We start from the raw sequence: 17,834 nt of genomic DNA, 5'->3' as shown, positions 1-17,834 counted from the left end.
TGCTGTAATTGTGCCATACAGGCGTCTTAGTCATAGCATGAAAACAGTGTGGGTTGGCATGGTAGCATGGTAAGGCGTGATAAGGCGCAAGGGGATACACAGAATATATCACACAGCTTCACCACTGGGTGGCGATTGCGCCACTCATAAAAACTACAGTGCTGAGAATACAATAGCAGTGGATGGCTATGGCACTACAGAATAGAGACGAGTCAATCATGTACAGGTGCTGTACAGTGTAAATAGTCTTTTTAATACAGTAATACTGCATGGCGGACTAGGAAAATTGCTGGAGCAGCAGCCAACTCCAATTCTCAGCACAATAACACCTCATTTTATTACATATTGCCCATTCAACTTTATAGCAACTTTTGGCGTGCACATTGTCCTGTAAGCGGCTAAAGGCAATTTCGGCATTGATGTGCAGCGCTCACCAGGGCCGGATTAACAATGGGGCGGATGGAGCTGCAGCTCCAGGCCCCCCATTGCAAACAGGCCCACAGGAGACTGACAGCCATGGCAGGAAAATAACTTATTCCTGTCACTGACTGTCAGCGACTGTCCTCTCTCCCATGCCCCGATGCCAGCACTCTCACCAAGAGTCACAGAACGGTGCAGGCAGTGTGGTAGCCGCATCTCTCCCCCAGTCTCTTCTTCTCCGGGGTCCTGACTGATCCTGTCACTCGCAAGCTCCGCCCCCTCAGACTACACGAGCCGAGGAGCTGCTGCTGCTGCATGAAGCCTGATAATTGTAAGTTGTACAATGGCTTCTGGATAAGTAGCATCGATTGCTTTGTGTACTGTGTGTGTAGTGTTTGTGTGCATGTAGTGCAGTGTATGTATGTACATGTGATGGTGTGTACTGTATGTGTGTTTGTGTGTACTGTATGTCTGTGTAGTGTGTACTGTGTGTAGTGTATGTGTGTAGTGTGCACTATGTGGTGATGTGTGTGTACTGTCTGTGTGTATATGTGGTGGTGTGTGTGCGTGTACTGTATGTTTATGTAGTGTGTACTGTGCATGTGTAAATGCAGTGGTGTGTGTATATATATATGGTGGTGTGTGTACTGTGTGTAGTGATGTTTTTGTGTACTGTATGTGTATGTATGTAGTGTATACTGTGTGTATGTATATGCAGTGGTGGTGTGTGTACTGTATGTGTGTGTACTGTGTCTATATGTGGTGGTATATGTGTGTGTGTGTGTGTGTGTGTGTCTGTGTGTGCGCATATATGGTTGTGGGTGGGTGTGTGCTTTATGTGTGTGTAGTGTGCGCTGCATGTGCATATCTGGTGGTGTGTGTACTGTGCATTTGTATATGTCGTGGTGTGTGTACTGTGTCTATATGTGGTGGTGTATGTGTGTGTATGTGTATATATGGTTGTGGGTGGGTGCTTTATGTGTGTGTAGTGTGCATATGTGGTGGTGTGTGTACTGTGTGTGTATATGTTGTGGTGTGTGTAGTGTGTACTGTAGGTGTGTGTACTGTGTATGTACTGTATGTGTGTGTAATGTGAGTGTGTGTATGCAGTGGTGTGGGTGTGTGTGTGTACTTTGTCTATATGTGGTGGTGTGTGTGTAGTGTGTACTGTGTGTGTTTGTGTATATATGGTTGTGGGTGTGTGTGTACTGTATGCGAATGTATATGTAGCGGTGGTGTGTGTAGTGTTTGTGTGTATATTTGGCAGTGGTGTGTGTGTGTGTGTGTGTACTGTGCGTGTATATATGTGGTAGTGTGTACTGTGTGTGTATATATGTGTGTGTATATATATGGTGGTGCGTGTGTGTACTAGGTGTAGTGTATGTGTGTGTACTGTGTGTGTGTGTGTATATGTGGTGGTGCGTGTTTGTTGTGTGTACTGTGTGTGTGTGTGTGTGTGTGTGTGTGTGTGTGTGTGTGTGTGTATGTGGTGGTAGGCAGGGATAAAAGTGAAACTGAAACAACAAATTAATACCTGGCACTTATCAAGGCACCAAAACTGTTTGAGCAATCGCTATATTATTGTATGTAGAATTCTCATGTAATGCTGCAGTACTGTGATGCCAGGGATAAGTAACAACAAAAAAGGCAATAGGAATACCTAGGGCGTGCCATAACATATTTATTAAAAATGAATATTACTGTACATACACATTATGCATACATAATAACAATACTGCATGTCATTAAAAATATATTAAATGAACTAGACTTCTACTACTTATTTCTAATCATTAAGGTTACCCAATAAGAGTTTACGGACAGAAATCCTTAATCGATGGTATCCAATCCTAAAAAAGGGTGGTGGTGGTGGGGGGGGGGGGTTGGCAGCGTCTGACTGTACGGTTCAAATAGGTAAATGTATTATAGCCGCACACATCATGCCGCTATAACACTTCCTGTGTCGCCTCATTGCCGAGGCGAAGCAGGAAGGGACATCAACAAGATGTATTAACATCTTGTCTGCCGAAGCGCTCCCCCCTCCGGTGATGTTCCCCTGAGCACACAGCTGTGTCTCTTACCCGGCCGGCTCCTCTGCGCATGCGCAGGAACTCGCTACTCAGGTGAGAACCGCAGCGCAGTCCGGAGCCGGCACTCGCCACAGGCAGAGACAGCTCTGTCCCTGCTGTAGTGTATGGGCATCGCCACCTGCAGCTGTCCAAATCGACAGCTGCAGGTGTCGGAATGGTCAGCGATGCTGACCGTTCATACATTGCCCGCGCATATCTGCCTGCTATCTTTTAGATAGCCGCACGGCAGCCATCATACATGGGGGAGTAGTGGTATAGCGCACATCATGAGCGCTGATAACGCTTCTCCCCCATATTGCCAGATCATACATTTACCCAAAAAAGAGCACGGCGCTATGCTTCACCTCCTAGATGTTAAACTCATTCCCACAGCAATGATGTAACGGAATAACTTTTATGTGACAAAAGGAGGTCGCCGGGGCTCTGTATGTAAACATCCCAGCGCTATGCTCCACCTTTGATGATTGTAGTTACTGTACAAAGTTACTGTATATCCAAGATGCTATTAACCAACATTGGGAATGGAGAAGGCGAGCAGCTGCACACCCTCACAATGCTACCAAAGTACTTTACCCACGATGCTGTGGGGATAACTTTAACATCTATGAGGTGGCGCATAGCGCCGCGCTCTTTTTGAACCGTACAGTCAGTCGCCCTCCCTCCAGAGACTGACAATGCTGGAATAAATAAGCACAACTATCTTTAATGGAATACAACTATTGAAACTAAAACTATGGGGTAAATTTACTAAGAATCGTATTTTCCCGTTTGAGGTCAAAGTTCAATCACGAATGACATCGAAAGTGTAAATATGCAACTTTTTGAATTGATTACGACTAATTTACTAAGCTGCCGTATTCTGCATTTTCGGGTTTTCCGATGTCGATGTCATTCGTTTTTTTAGGCAGTGTTTTACGTGAGTGACTTGTAAAACACTGCCGACTTTAATACAATGAATCTCGGCCGGATCTGAGAGATCCGTGCAGGGCTTCATTGTGCACCTTGTAAAAAAAAAAAAAAAAATGTTTAAACTTAAAAAAAAAAATTGCGTGGGGTCCCCCCTCCTAAGCCAAACCAGCCTCGGGCTCTTTGAGCTGGTCCTGGTTGCAAAAATATGGGAAAAAAATTGACAGGGGTTCCCCCATATTTAAGCAACCAGCACCGGGCTCTGCGCCTGGTCCTGGTTCCAAAAATACGGGGGACAAAAAGCGTAGGGGTCCCCCGTATTTTTGAAACCAGCACCGGGCTCCACTAGCTGGACAGATAATGCCACAGCCGGGGGTCACTTTTATACAGTGCCTTGCGGCCGTGGCATCAAATATCCAACTAGTCACCCCTGGCCGGGGTACCCTGGGGGAGTGGGGACCCCTTCAATCAAGGGGTCCCCCCCCAGCCACCCAAGGGCCAGGGGTGAAGCCCGAGGCTGTCCCCCCCATCCAATGGGCTGCGGATGGGAGGCTGATAGCCTTTGTTGAAAGTTATGAATATTGTTTTTAGTAGCAGTACTACAAGTCCCAGCAAGCCTCCCCCGCAAGCTGGTACTTGGAGAACCACAAGTACCAGCATGCGGCGGAAAACCGGGCCCGCTGGTACCTGTAGTACTACTACTAAAAAAATACCCCAATAAAGACATTACACACACACCTTGAAAGTATAACTTTAATGCATACATACACACCACCATATACACATACTTACCTTATGTTCACACGAGGGTCGGTCCTCTTCTCCAGTAGAATCCATGGTGTACCTGTTGAAAAAATCCTACTCACCAAATCCAGTGTAGAGGGCTCCTCGGATAATCCATTTGTAATCCACGTACTTGTAAAAATAAAAAAACGGGACACCCGACCACAAACTGAAAGGGGCCCCATGTTTTCACATGGGACCCCTTTCCCCGAATGCCAGAAACCCCCTCTGACTGATGTCTAAGTGGGTTTCTTCAGCCAATCAGGGAACGCCACGTTGTGGCACCCTCCTGATCGGCTGTGTGCTCCTGTACTGTCTGACAGGCGGCACACGGCAGTGTTACAATGTAGCGCCTATGCGCTCCATTTTAACCAATGGTGGGAACTTTGTGGTCAGCGGTGAGGTCACTTTCGGTCAACCGCTGACTACAAAGTTCCCACCATTGGCACTCCCTGATTGGCTGAAGAAACCCACTTAGACATCAGTCAGAGGGGGTTTCTGGCATTCGGGGAAAGGGGTCCCATGTGAAAACATGGGGCCCCTTTCAGTTCGTGGTCGGGTGTCCCGTTTTTTTATTTTTACAAGTACGTGGATTACAAATGGATTATCCGAGGAGCCCTCTACACTGGATTTGGCGAGTAGGATTTTTTCAACAGGTACACCATGGATTCTACTGGAGAAGAGGACCGACCCTCGTGTGAACATAAGGTAAGTATGTGTATATGGTGGTGTGTATGTATGCATTAAAGTTATACTTTCAAGGTGTGTGTGTAATGTCTTTATTGGGGTATTTTTTTAGTAGTAGTACTACAGGTACCAGCGGGCCCGGTTTTCCGCCGCATGCTGGTACTTGTGGTTCTCCAAGTACCAGCTTGCGGGGGAGGCTTGCTGGGACTTGTAGTACTGCTACTAAAAACAATATTCATAACTTTCAACAAAGGCTATCAGCCTCCCATCCGCAGCCCATTGGATGGGGGGGACAGCCTCGGGCTTCACCCCTGGCCCTTGGGTGGCTGGGGGGGGACCCCTTGATTGAAGGGGTCCCCACTCCCCCAGGGTACCCCGGCCAGGGGTGACTAGTTGGATATTTGATGCCACGGCCGCAAGGCACTGTATAAAAGTGACCCCCGGCTGTGGCATTATCTGTCCAGCTAGTGGAGCCCGGTGCTGGTTTCAAAAATACGGGGGACCCCTACGCTTTTTGTCCCCCGTATTTTTGGAACCAGGCGCAGAGCCCGGTGCTGGTTGCTTAAATATGGGGGAACCCCTGTCAATTTTTTCCCCATATTTTTGCAACCAGGGCCGGCTCAAAGAGCCCGAGGCTGGTTTGGTTTAGGAGGGGGGACCCCACGCATTTTTTTTTTTAAAAATTATAACATTTCCCACCCCTTCCCACTGAAAAACATGCACGGATCTCATGGATCCGTGCATGCCTATACAAACACGGGATAAAAAAGCAGGTCTGTTTTTTTTTAGCACTTTTTTACGATTTGTATTTTAGCACGGCAGTGTTTGGCTATTGTCGGCAGTGTTTGTGTTTTGCACTTTTTAGTAAATGACCGATTTCTACCAAATTGCAGGCGTATTTGACCGATGGTGTATTGATTCGTGATTTTTTCCTAGGACTTCCAAAATATTACGAATGCACTCATCACTGCCGTGATTTTTGCTTAGTAAATTACCGAGATGACACTTTGAAGAAAAAACGGCATCTCGGTCAAAATCGGGACCTTAGTAAATATACCCCTATGTGGCACATTTTTAGGATTGGATACCCTTGATTAAGGATTTCTGTCCATAAACCCTTATTGGGTAACCTTAATGATTTGAAGATAAAAGGAGTCTTGTTCAATTGTTCATTTAATATATTTTTAATGATATATTGTTATTAAGTGTGCATAATGTGTATGTAATATTCATTTTTAATAAATTTGTTATTGCGCTCCCTAGGTATTCCTGATACCTTTTTTTGTTAGGGGTTAAAGTGGGTTGGAACAGGGCGGAACTGCGTTTCCGTCAGTTGTATATGGAATAAGCGGCACTGCTACCGTGGGCATTTATTATGTGTATAAGCGGCATTGATACCTTGTGGGCATTATGGGTATAAGCGGCATTGATACTGTGGACGTTAATATGTATGTGAGTGGCACTGCTACCGTGGACATTTATTATGTGTATAAGAGGCACTGCTGCCACGGGGAATTATTATGTGTATAAGGGGCATTCCTACCGTGGGCATCATTATGTGTATAAGCAGCACTGCTATTTACAGGGGGTTTCCTTTTGTTTGTTAACTTTCACATTACACTGTTGATATGGCAATTAAGGTGACTGAAGGAAGGCCACACCCCCACACCACTGATCATGCCCCCCACACCACTAGCCACACCCCATGTGGCGGCGCACAATTAGGCCCTTTGTAAATTTCAGCTCCAGGCCCATGTGGACCTTAATCTGGCACTGGCGCTCACACAGAGCTGAAATTCCTTAAAAGTTTGTTTAGAGTTTTTGGGGGGTTTGTTTCCTAACCCTGCATTTACTTTACGTACATTTCAGCGTCCATTACTGTGTGTGTACAACTTTCAGTTTTTGCGGATAAACAAAGATATTGCTACTTTTTGCTACAGAAGTCAGTGTTTAATTCAAACAGAGATTTTTCTGTGCTGAGACTTGTAGTTGAGTTGTGATTTCAAACGTTAATTTGTAAGGCATGTCACCACTGTGAGTGCCACACATCACTGCCGAAGTTGTCACTAGTTCCTTAACCACTTGCCTGGCATGGTCACATCAGATGCGACCATACCAGCGAGTGCTTTATCTGAACTGGTCGCACAGGATGCGACCAGTCAGTTAAACAGCATGTGCGGCTTCAGGGAAGTAAAACTTCCCTCTACTGCCACTCTCAGAGGGACTGGAAGGTCCCTCTGCCTCCCTGCACTCTTCCCTGGTGTTTACCATGCTGCTGGTCGGCATGACAGACAATAGCAGCCGCTGGGGAAGTGGAACTGAACCTCCCCAAGCCCCCCCCCCCTTCATGTACCTGATGACTGTCCCGGCTGTTTAAATTACAGTTGCGATGGTCGCAATGTTTTTGATGTTCCAATGTTCCGATTTTTGGGGAGGAAATTTTTTTTTTAACAAATATCCCAAAAAAATAACAAATTTTTCAACTAAAATCATCTTGGATAAGTTTAAATACATGTTCTACCCCTAAATCACTCATTTAAAAAAAAATGCCAATTTCTGAGCGTTTTTTCAGAAAATAAAATAATTGGTCAGTTAAGTGGTTAAAGATCATCTCGATCCATTGATTCACTTGCAGATGTAAAAAACCATAAATCATAATATAGTATTGATAACAAAATAAAATAAGTTGTTTTTCAAAACTGTCATTAATGGACATCGAACCCCAGTTAAAGGCTATGTTAAGCAATGACCATAACATTCTACCCAGATAGCCACCTAGACAGGTTCTGCATACCTGCAGTTACAAGAAGTGATGTCACTGATTGTAGTGATTTTTTTTATTTTTGGTTTGTTTCCCAACCCTGCATATACTCAGGGCCGGTTCTTGCTCTTTCGGCGGCCCGGGCAAAATTTAGGGGCGTGGCTTAACATGGGGGCGTGGTCAGTCACGCCCCCCATTTGTAGCGCCGCTGGGAAAAAAAAAAAAAAGTATACTTACTGTACCCCGCTCCTGTTTCCAGACCCTGCAGACCGGCGCCGCTCTTCTCCTCAGATCTATGGGAGAGACGTCAGTCATGACGTCTCTCCCATAGCACAGCATAAGCGCTAGAGGTCAATTATGACCCCTAGCGTCTATGCCACAATGCTGTGCGGTGCGCGATTACGTCATCGCGCACCGCACACCAAAGGTCCTCTCCATGAAGGGAAACTAGACGCTTAGCGTCTGATTCCCTTCAGAGCGGGGGAGGACCAGCGCCACGAAGGGAAACCAGACGCATAGCGTCTGGTTCCCTTCTCACAGCGGGAGGGGGGGCACAGCGGGGGCGCACACTGACAGTGGAGGATCTTGCCATGGTGCGGCGCCCTCCGGATGGCGCCGGCGCCCTCCGGAAGGCGGCGCCCCGGGCAAAAGTCCTGCTTGCCCGTGGCAAGATCCGCCACTGCATATACTGTACTGTAACTATATATAATTTCTAGCGTCAATTACTGTGTGTGACTTTCAGTGTTAGCATGGCACAAGTTGCTATAAAGTCACAGGGACAGGCAGTCTTTAATAACTTGAGGTGTTATCATGCTGAAACTTGTAGTTAACAGGCCTTTCCCTGTGCTTAAAAGTGAGTGCAGCTTTAACATCATTAGGAATAAGGATCGTTAAAGATTATATACACACCAGAAAATTCCCTGATTGTTCAGTTACGTCAGAGGCTCATGAGTTTGTTTATTGGCCTCAGAGGTGGGTTAAGAGAGGAAAAGGTCCATGTGCAGGTTCCGTGTACTGCCCTCCTCTCAGGCAGTGCAGTAGACTCTGGCTTTGTGTCATAGTGTACTGCACATGCACATGTCTCTGGGAACATGGTGTCAGCGAAACATTCCTGGTGACTTCTCTACTGCGCATGCACAAATTACTGGGAAATTGGACTTCAAAGAGGTTACTATAATTATGTGTAGGGTGAGCAGTGTGGCCCCCCCTGGACCCAGGGGCCCATGTGCACCACACTCATTATTGAAACACCAGTGCTTGGCCTCATACTTATAATGCGGTATTCTACATTATACATCTTCCATTTGAGCTTAGATGAGATGTGCATATGTAGGTCCAATAGTGGTTCTTGCCATGGGCAAGCAGGCTTTTTGCCCGGGGCGCCGCCGCCGCTGTGGCAAGAGCCGCTACTGATCCCCGCTCCCCTCTCCCCGGCTGCAGTGGGTGCCGTGGGCTGTGTGGGCGCCCGCTGCAGCCGGCTCCACTGACAGACACTGGAGGTCATATTGACCTCTAGTGTCAGTGCGGCGCTGCTATGGGAGAGACGTCATGACGTCTCTCCCATAAAGAGGAGCCGGCGGCCGGAGAAGGAGGGCAGCGCAGCAGCGGTCCGGAAGCAGGAGCGGGGCTGGTAAGTATTGTGTTGTTGTTTTTTTATTGTTTGTGTTTGTAAGCGGTGCTACTTGGGCACAGCTACAGGGGGCACAACTACTGGGGGCACAACTATTGGGGGTACAGCTACAGGGGCACAACGACTGGGGGCACAGCTAATGGGGCAAATCTACTGGGGGCACAGCTAGAGGGCACTGCTACAGCGGGCACAGCTACAAGAGGCAAATCTACTGGGGGCACAGCTACAGGGGGGCACAGCTACTGGGGGGCCCAAGAACAGGGGGGTGACTGTGCCTACGCCCTTATTTTTGGGCGCCCGCCTTTGGCGCGCATAACTCTATTTTGTCGGGAGGTAGGGAGCGCCATAGGAGACTTTCGCCCTGTGCACCACAAGGTCTAGAACCGGCCCTGTGTAGGTCCAATATGTAATAAACAGCGTCAAACATCCAAAGTGCAACATGTAATAAAGAACCAATGTTTTTATAATGTACTGGGAAGTTTTTCAAGAGAAAAAGTGGAAGATTCAAATAAAAAAGAGAGTGGCCCTAAAATGCTAATAGTTTGTACTTTGAGGTAACATTTTAATACTGCAAACTCTTTGTTTATGAACTATTTGCATGACAGTGAGCTTACAGTGCAATAGCAATTTTACAGCTCAGGAAAGCACAGAAACTGTTAATTATTAATGTTTATATTTATGAGTATTGAAAAAAATATTTTAAACTAGAATTTTACAGTGAGAATAACAAAAGTCATCATTATTACAATGAGTTTTCAATTAAAACAGATGGGAAAAACTTTAAAAACCACGTCAGTGACAGAAAAAGCCTCAAAAATTTATAAATGGCTATAATAATAGCTAGCAACAGTAAAACAGTCAATTTATGCAAAAGTACACTAAAATGATAAGTAATATAGTAATTAGTGTGCAAAATTATATTTCAACAAATTTTTAGCTTACTGTACTTTATAATTATGGGTATCATTAATATAAACAGAGCAAAATGACTTTTATAACTAAAATAATGATATTTTACTTTTATGGTGTTTATTTAATTTCATAATATAGAAAAAAAGCAAATAAAGAGACAAGTGGACAGTAGGAAAGGCAGCAGAGCTAATACAAAGGGCCTAATTCAGATCTGATCGCACCTCTGTGAATTTGCAAAGGATTGCGATCGGATAGTCGCCACCCAGCCAGAGTGAAAATCCACCCTGTGCAAGTCTGCGTACGCCGTGCAAAAAGCTTTTCAGATGCCGGTCAGTTGCAAATCCGTTCCCAACTAACTCACCATCTAATGATTTTTCCAGTCTGTGCTTAGCCCAGGACCTACTCCTACAGTGCGAAAGAAACAGGCTGATCAGGGCCCGAAGCTGATGTCACACACCAGCCCTTAAAACGCTTGGGAACGTCTGCGTTTTTCCTGACACTCTCAGAAAACGGCCAGTTACCACCCACAAACTCCCGCTTCCTGTCAATAAGCCTGCGTTTGCCTAGCGATCAAAAAAGAAGCAGAATGTATTCGCAGTTTGGCCTCGCGTCTGCGCATTACGATCCATACACATGTGCAGTCATTCGATAATCAGATGTTGTGCGATTTTGCACAACAGCGATCAGGTCTGAATTAGGACCAAAGTCAGTAGTACATACACATCTACATCAACCAAGACTTTTTAACAGTCTTAGCAAAATATTTCATACGAATTAAAATGCTTATATAGAGATGAAGCAGTATTTGTTGCAGGATTTTCAACCTACAGTAAATAAATTTGATGGATTTTCCATTTGGTTAGTAAGTACAGGTATCAGAAAATCTGTTACTGTAATTCACCAAAATGAATTATACTTTTGTATAAAAAGGGTGGGAAAAATGTATGAAGGAGAAGAGCTGTCAGATCCCAGGCTGTTCTCTATCAAAGATCCCTCTTCGCTTCAGAAGTAGGATTTTAGATGCTGCAGATTGGTTCTCCCTACTGTATGTCTGAGTTAAAGAAATGCTATTGATAAGCTCATGTATTACTACACACTGGGGCAGATGTATTAACCTGGAGAAGGCATAAGGAAGTGATAAACCAGTGATATGTGCAAGGTGATAAAGGCACCAGCCAATCAGCTTTAATATGTAAATTAACAGTTAGGATCTGATTGGCTGGTGCGTTTATCACCTTGCACATATCACTGTTTTATCACTTCCTTATGCCTTCTTCAGGTTAATACATCTGCCCCACTGTCATAACTGGTGCTGATGGCCGTGTAGACAACATGGGACCCTTAGGTAACGTACTGACTTGTAACAATTCCTCCTCTTTGTCAAAAAAGTAAAAACCTAAAAATGGATTAGTACAATCTGATCCACTCACTGCCCCTCATAATAGTTGCTTTTGCTATGGTGCTAAGTATGCAAGTAGATGTACAGTACTTTGATATTTTGTCCCATATCAGCAGAAATTTGACTGTAATCTGTGTCTTTTGCTTTTTGTGATAGGGGAAAATGAATCCATCGTACTCAATAAATACACAAACATTGCAACGCCAAAACACAAAATTATTGCTGAGCATTTTACCTTCATATTTCATATATGATCATTTTCAATGTAAGAGTTTTTTGCATTTGATAAGTAACACTATTCTTCCAGTACAGGGCAGTAAACACTTTCCACATTCTGTAAACACCAAGGCTAAAGAGTATACTCATTTCATTAATACCATAACATGAGCAATTTATTGCCAGACAATTTAATTGAAGTCAGCCTTTGTGATACAACATTGTTCATTTTAAATAAGAACAGTGCCAGTAAAAACACAACTCATAACAGATGCAATTTTAAACTTAAATCTGTGGGAGGAAAGATTGTATAAAAATAGCTATAGACTTAATGCATATTCCAAATATAAACATGTGTAGTCTGAAGAATTGCCATATGAGGAATAGAAATAGAATTATATACTTATTAAGAAATGGTTTCAAAATTATATAGGCACTGACTCATGTCACTTCATTTATATTTTTATATTCCCTCATTCATCCTAAAAAGTCTAAAGAAAAGTGGTGAGGACATCATGGTTTTTGACTTGGAAATTTAACACTGAATGTGTATAATATTATAATGACCATTAATAATTATAGGGTGTGCACTGCAGCCAGCTCGCATGGGTACCACGGTACATGGGGCACCTAATTTTAGTGATAGGCAGTCCATGAAGAATGAAAATGTTTTGGGCCAGCATGTTGGTAGGCCGGGCCATATAGCCTTAGGCCAGCCATTTGTTCAGACAGCATTGCTTATTACTGTGCACCTCCCTACTCCACTTCCCACCATACTCCTCCTTCTCTGTGTTGCTTCTTCCACAGATTCCTGGCAGGGTTCAGTAAGGGATGCCAGCTTTTGGCATTCAGATGACCTACACTGGCATCCCAACATTGAGAATGCTGATAAGGGACAGTGTCATTATTTTACCCCTCCCCTGTCACCTACCTTAACCCACCTGGGGTGGCGGCTTGGGCTAAGACTCCAGGGTGGCAGCTAGGGCTAAGACTCAGAGGGTGTTGACTGTGGCTAACACCCCCACCTATAGTGCCTAACACTAACCTTCCACTCCCCCACCCCAGCCTTCACCCTAACAGTGACCCCGACACTTACCTTCAGTATGTCAGTGTTCCCGGGCTGGGATTCCGAGTGGTGTCAGGATTCTGGTATGGGTCACATGACTGCCGGCATCCTGACTGCTGGGATTCTAAATTCATCCTGACTTGCAGAAGGCTGTCTCCAATGTAAGTAGAAAATTGCCTTTCGCTTACTCGATTACTCACCTCATGTTAGTCCCATTTCTGCTTCCATTCTGTATGTCTGTTTCTGTCATGTCCTTTGTGTTAATCTCTGTGGGCCTGTTACAGAGGTGGGAGTAAAACAAAATAGAGGACATAGTTGTGCACCTTGACAACACCATGCTGCAATGCAGGGGGGGCAGATTTAAAATGAGCAGAGAGATTTTGATTTGAGAAGCGTATGTCCAAACTCAAATTTACCTGCAGCGTAAAATAAGCTGTCCAGCATTTGTGAGCTACAATACATGCAAAATTATCTACAGGAAATGTAATTACCAAGTAATTAGCCAGGCGCTGATGGTGAGCTGTTATGCTTAAAGCAGCTAATAATAAAACAGGGATAGTTAGTCCCGCAGAAATAATACAAAAAAGGACGAAATTAGCGCTAACGAGCTGAATATGATAAAGAGATATATATAAATGTATTTATGCATTAAACAGTCCACGTTGCAACATTGTGAGATCAATAAAGATAAAAATAAAAATAAAAAAGGGCACATATAGCGCTGCATTTAAATTCAACTGATATAATTGTATGCAAGCTGGAACTTCTGCATCAATTCATCTTATCAGTATAGTCACAACCCCCCCCCCCCCCCCCCCCCATCTCTTCCTAGTGGAGTGGGCAGAATGCATGGTTAAATACAGGTAATATACGGTCCCTTATGCCAATCGTATCATACTAGCACTGCCCCTATGTAAATAGTGTCCAATTGCAGAGGTTTCCAGTGCAGGGGGTGGGGCCTAATGACACAATTAGCCCCACCCCACCTCCGTAGCCACCCACCTGCTTTTACTCTCCGGGCATCTCCTGGAGAGGAAAAATGAAAAGACGGTAAGTATGCCATGAAGTGAGAACGTTTTGGAATAACTGATGTATATTATTTATTAATAAGTTCTTTACAGACACTTTCACAGAAATGTGCAATGACAGCAGGTAGAAATTGGTAATAAAGGGAGACATGTGTTTTTATATTATCCCAATCATGTGTAATGGCATTTGTCTGTACTTAGTGCAATGTCAGGGCCTAATTCATGTCAATCTTGTCCAGCATATGAGTCATGATCAGGGGCGTCACTGCATCTGGTGACACCCGGTGCAGGAGGCCGCAAAACGTGGCCGTGGCCTAGAATGAGGGTGTGTGGCCTAGCGGACAGTCCCTGTTTTCAAGTGACGTAAGGTGGGGTGTCATACTAACGTTTGTGCCAGAGTTTTGACTGTATAAAGTATATGAAAAATACAAAAAATATGTTTGAAATATCTTCTTTGCATTATTCTAATAATTTTTATAGCCAAAACTCTGGAGTAAAAAGTCTATGGCAGGTGAGGCAGTGCCTCACCTGGCTAACTTTTCCGCACATCTCTGATCAAAACTCACCAAATTTCCAGGAGTTTATACTGCTGTACCTGTGTATAATGCCCAGATGTTCGTTTTGGCTCATATAATGCATGTCAATCTGGCTCTAGTGCTAGTCAGTGCTTCCTGAGCTATTTAGCAAACCGCACGTCCCTGCCGTTTTCGGTACTCCACGGGATTAAGGAGATGCTGGCTGACCCCCAGGCAGTACCTCTATGCCCCATACATGCCCACTCCATCCCTCCCCCATCTACCCCTCCTCAACCTGTAGCTTGGAGCTTCTATCACTGTGTGTCTCTCACCTGTGTAAGACGAGACACAGTGCTCTGGGCCCAGTCTGCATGTGAGTGTGTGCGGCACTGCCGGTCTCTCACGCAGCGGCAGGTCTCTCGCACACAGGCTGAACACGGCGTCCACTGATTGGACGCTGTGTCGACAGCTGCAGCGTCATCCGAGCGCGAGGAACCAGCTATGCAGCACTGGCTCCTACACAGTGACAGGAGCCAGGTGCTGCACGTATTGTTACAGTGCAGCACCTGGCTCCTGTCACTGAGCAGGAGACGCCATTTTGGTGCCACCCCTCGGCGGGTGACACTTGGGTGTGGGCCGCACCCCCCTTGTGACGCCACTGCTCATGAGGGGCATTCCTTAGTCTTTAGGCAGTTTGAAACAGAAAGCCAAACAGTAGCACTAGATTCCTCCTCTGTGAATTGCTACACCTCTCCTGACTCATGGAGATCAAACATGTAAATGGTATAAGAAAAAGAGGACTCCCATAGTGCAAATCAATTTCTTAAAACAATTACGTTAGATAGGCTACGCCCCTATGCATTTCATATTACACTTCCTCAGAGGACTGGCCTGTCTGACATGCTTACAAGTTTTATAGCCATGTACCTCAATTTTAGAGAATTAGACCCAGATGGTGTCTCACCTTTAAGCTAAAGGGGCAAGATACTTAGGGGTCTATTTACTAAGCCTTGGATGGAGATAAAGTCACTAGAGTTAAAGTACCAGCCAATCAGCTCCTAACTGCTATGCCACAGGCTGTGTTTGAAAAATGACAGTTAGGAGCCGATTGGCTGGTACTTTATCTCCAGCGACTTTATCTCCATCCAAGGCTTAGTACATACACCCCTTAAACAGGTGTTCGTAGAAGGTATCAAAATATATATCAGTAGCTGCAGCTCTTCTCCTCAGCCCAACACATATTGCTGTGCTTTGGGCTGCAGTGTGCCAGTTAGGCGGTTAAAGTACTCTTTTTTTTCTGAATTTTTTCCAAGGGTGCAGGGCCACACCTCCCATGATTAGGCCACACGCCCTGAAATGCATCACTGCTTTCCATCACTGTTGACCTAAACTAAGGACCTAATTCAGAGTTGATTGTAGCAGCAAATTTGTTAGCAGTTGGGCAAAACCATGTGCACTGCACGGGGGGGCAGATATAACATGTGCAGAGAGAGTTAGATTTGGGTGGGTTATTTTGTTTCTGTGCAGGGTGTTCAATCCGAAATCTAAATTGCAGTGTAAAAATAAAGCAGCCAGTATTTACCATGCACAGAAACAAAATGTCCTCAACCCATTGTACAAAAACAAAATATGTTCTTAAAGATACAACCACTTTTCTACAGAAACTCAAACAAATCACATCCTTACCCACAGACTGCATCTTATGCACTTTAGATGTAGTCTCACTCTATACGAACATCCCCCATGACGAGGGAATTCTAGCCACCAAGAACCTTTTGCTGAGTGATCCGGAATATGTTGGTCCTGAAATATCATTCTTTATTTCTCTCCTGGAACTCACACTGAAACGGAACTATTTCCTCTTTGATGGAAAATGGTTCCTGCAGCTACGGGGGTGTGCGATGGGGTCCTGTGTGGCCCCCACCTTCGCTAACACCTTCATGTTCATGAAAGAACAAGAACTATTACTTTCAGAGGGCCCATTCTCTAAAGGAATCATTTGGATCACGAGGTACATAGACGATCTGTTTCTTCTTTGGCATGGATCTGAGGAGACGCTAGCATCCGCAATTCAGCAGATCAACTCTATGGATGGCAACATCAAATTTACCTTCAACATCAGCACTGAAAGCGTGAATTATTTAGATGTTCAGATCACCCTCCAAGATGGAGTTCTCCGAACCAACTTATACCAAAAACCCACCGATCGCAACACCTACCTACATGCATCCAGTCAACACCCGCCTGCATGCATTAGTGGATTGCCATTTTCACAATTCCTCCGCATTTGTCGCATTTCTGATACTGATTCCAAAGCTACTGAGGCCATTGATAACATGATTACGCTCTTCTTAGAAAGAGGCTACAGACGCAGGGATCTGCTGAACTCTAAACGTAAGGCACTGGCTTTCCCCAGAGATGAACTGCTCAATTCAGCTGCCAATAAAAACGACATTAAGGACAAAGTACCTTTTGTATAACAATACCATCCTGATAGCAAATACAATATGCGTATGGCTAAACAATTATGGCCAATCGTCACCCAGGACCCTGACCTCAAGGGATTCAAGAACCTGAAGATTTTGCCCAGCTACACCAGAGGAAGAAGTCTGAAAAACCTACTGGTAAAAAATGACATCACTGGACGATCCACCACCACTAAAACTCACTTCTTAACCAAAAAGCCTGGCTGCTACAGATGCACAGGCTGCATCACATGCAGCTATCTAGAAACTGGCCCATCCTTTACGCACCCCCAGACTGGCAAACACATTCCCATCAAATATGTGTTGACCTGTTCCAGCCAGTTTGTAGTTTACTACATTCGCTGCCCCTGTGGCCTATATTATATAGGTAAGACTATTTGCACATTTAAAGAACGGATGGCGAACCACAGACTTTCAATACGCCAAGCCCTGGAAGGAACGGATTCTGAGCAGCCAGTGGCCAGACATTTTAAACTTCATAATCACAGTTTAGCAACTTTGCGCTACAAAATGATTGACCAGGTTCCCCCCAACATTAGAGGTGGCGACAGGGGACGCAAACTACTTCAACTGGAATCCACTTGGATTCACAAACTGAACACAATTGCCCCTATGGGTTTAAATGAGCAGCTTAATTTAAATTGTTTCCTTTAATCATGATTATTTACATACAGGTTGTCATAACATTGAGCATGCCCTCTTGACAGGGAACTAGTGACTTTTCATAACCATTATGAGTATTGATCATGCCTTTGCTCCAATTATACTGATGAGGCCAACACTGTGCTGCACTGTCATAGCACTGAGAGTCTGCATATTACATAATTACATGCAGTCTATTTACTCCATGCACCAATGCAGTGACGCACAAATGGCACACTAATCTTTTTCCAATGTTTATCCTGTGCATGCCCCAGGTCTGTATCTGTTGGTGA

The 17,834-nt window shown here is 44.7% G+C and overlaps 1 long non-coding RNA gene across 1 annotated transcript in view; it reads left to right on the top strand.

The window, feature by feature from the left end:
• Nucleotides 1-684: 684 nt before the first annotated feature.
• LOC134929129 (uncharacterized) overlaps nt 685-17,834 on the top strand; it is a 235,581-nt gene continuing 218,431 nt past the window's right edge. Inside the window, exon 1 of the long non-coding RNA XR_010178307.1 lies at nt 685-751. This is a non-coding gene — a long non-coding RNA (uncharacterized LOC134929129). The remainder of the gene's footprint in view (nt 752-17,834) is intronic.

This window comes from Pseudophryne corroboree, chromosome 5, assembly GCF_028390025.1.
Source record: "Pseudophryne corroboree isolate aPseCor3 chromosome 5, aPseCor3.hap2, whole genome shotgun sequence".
In the NCBI taxonomy this organism is placed as follows: domain Eukaryota; kingdom Metazoa; phylum Chordata; class Amphibia; order Anura; family Myobatrachidae; genus Pseudophryne; species Pseudophryne corroboree.
The sequence above is the reverse complement of the archived record's forward strand: the minus strand, read 5'-3'. Positions and strand labels throughout refer to the sequence as shown.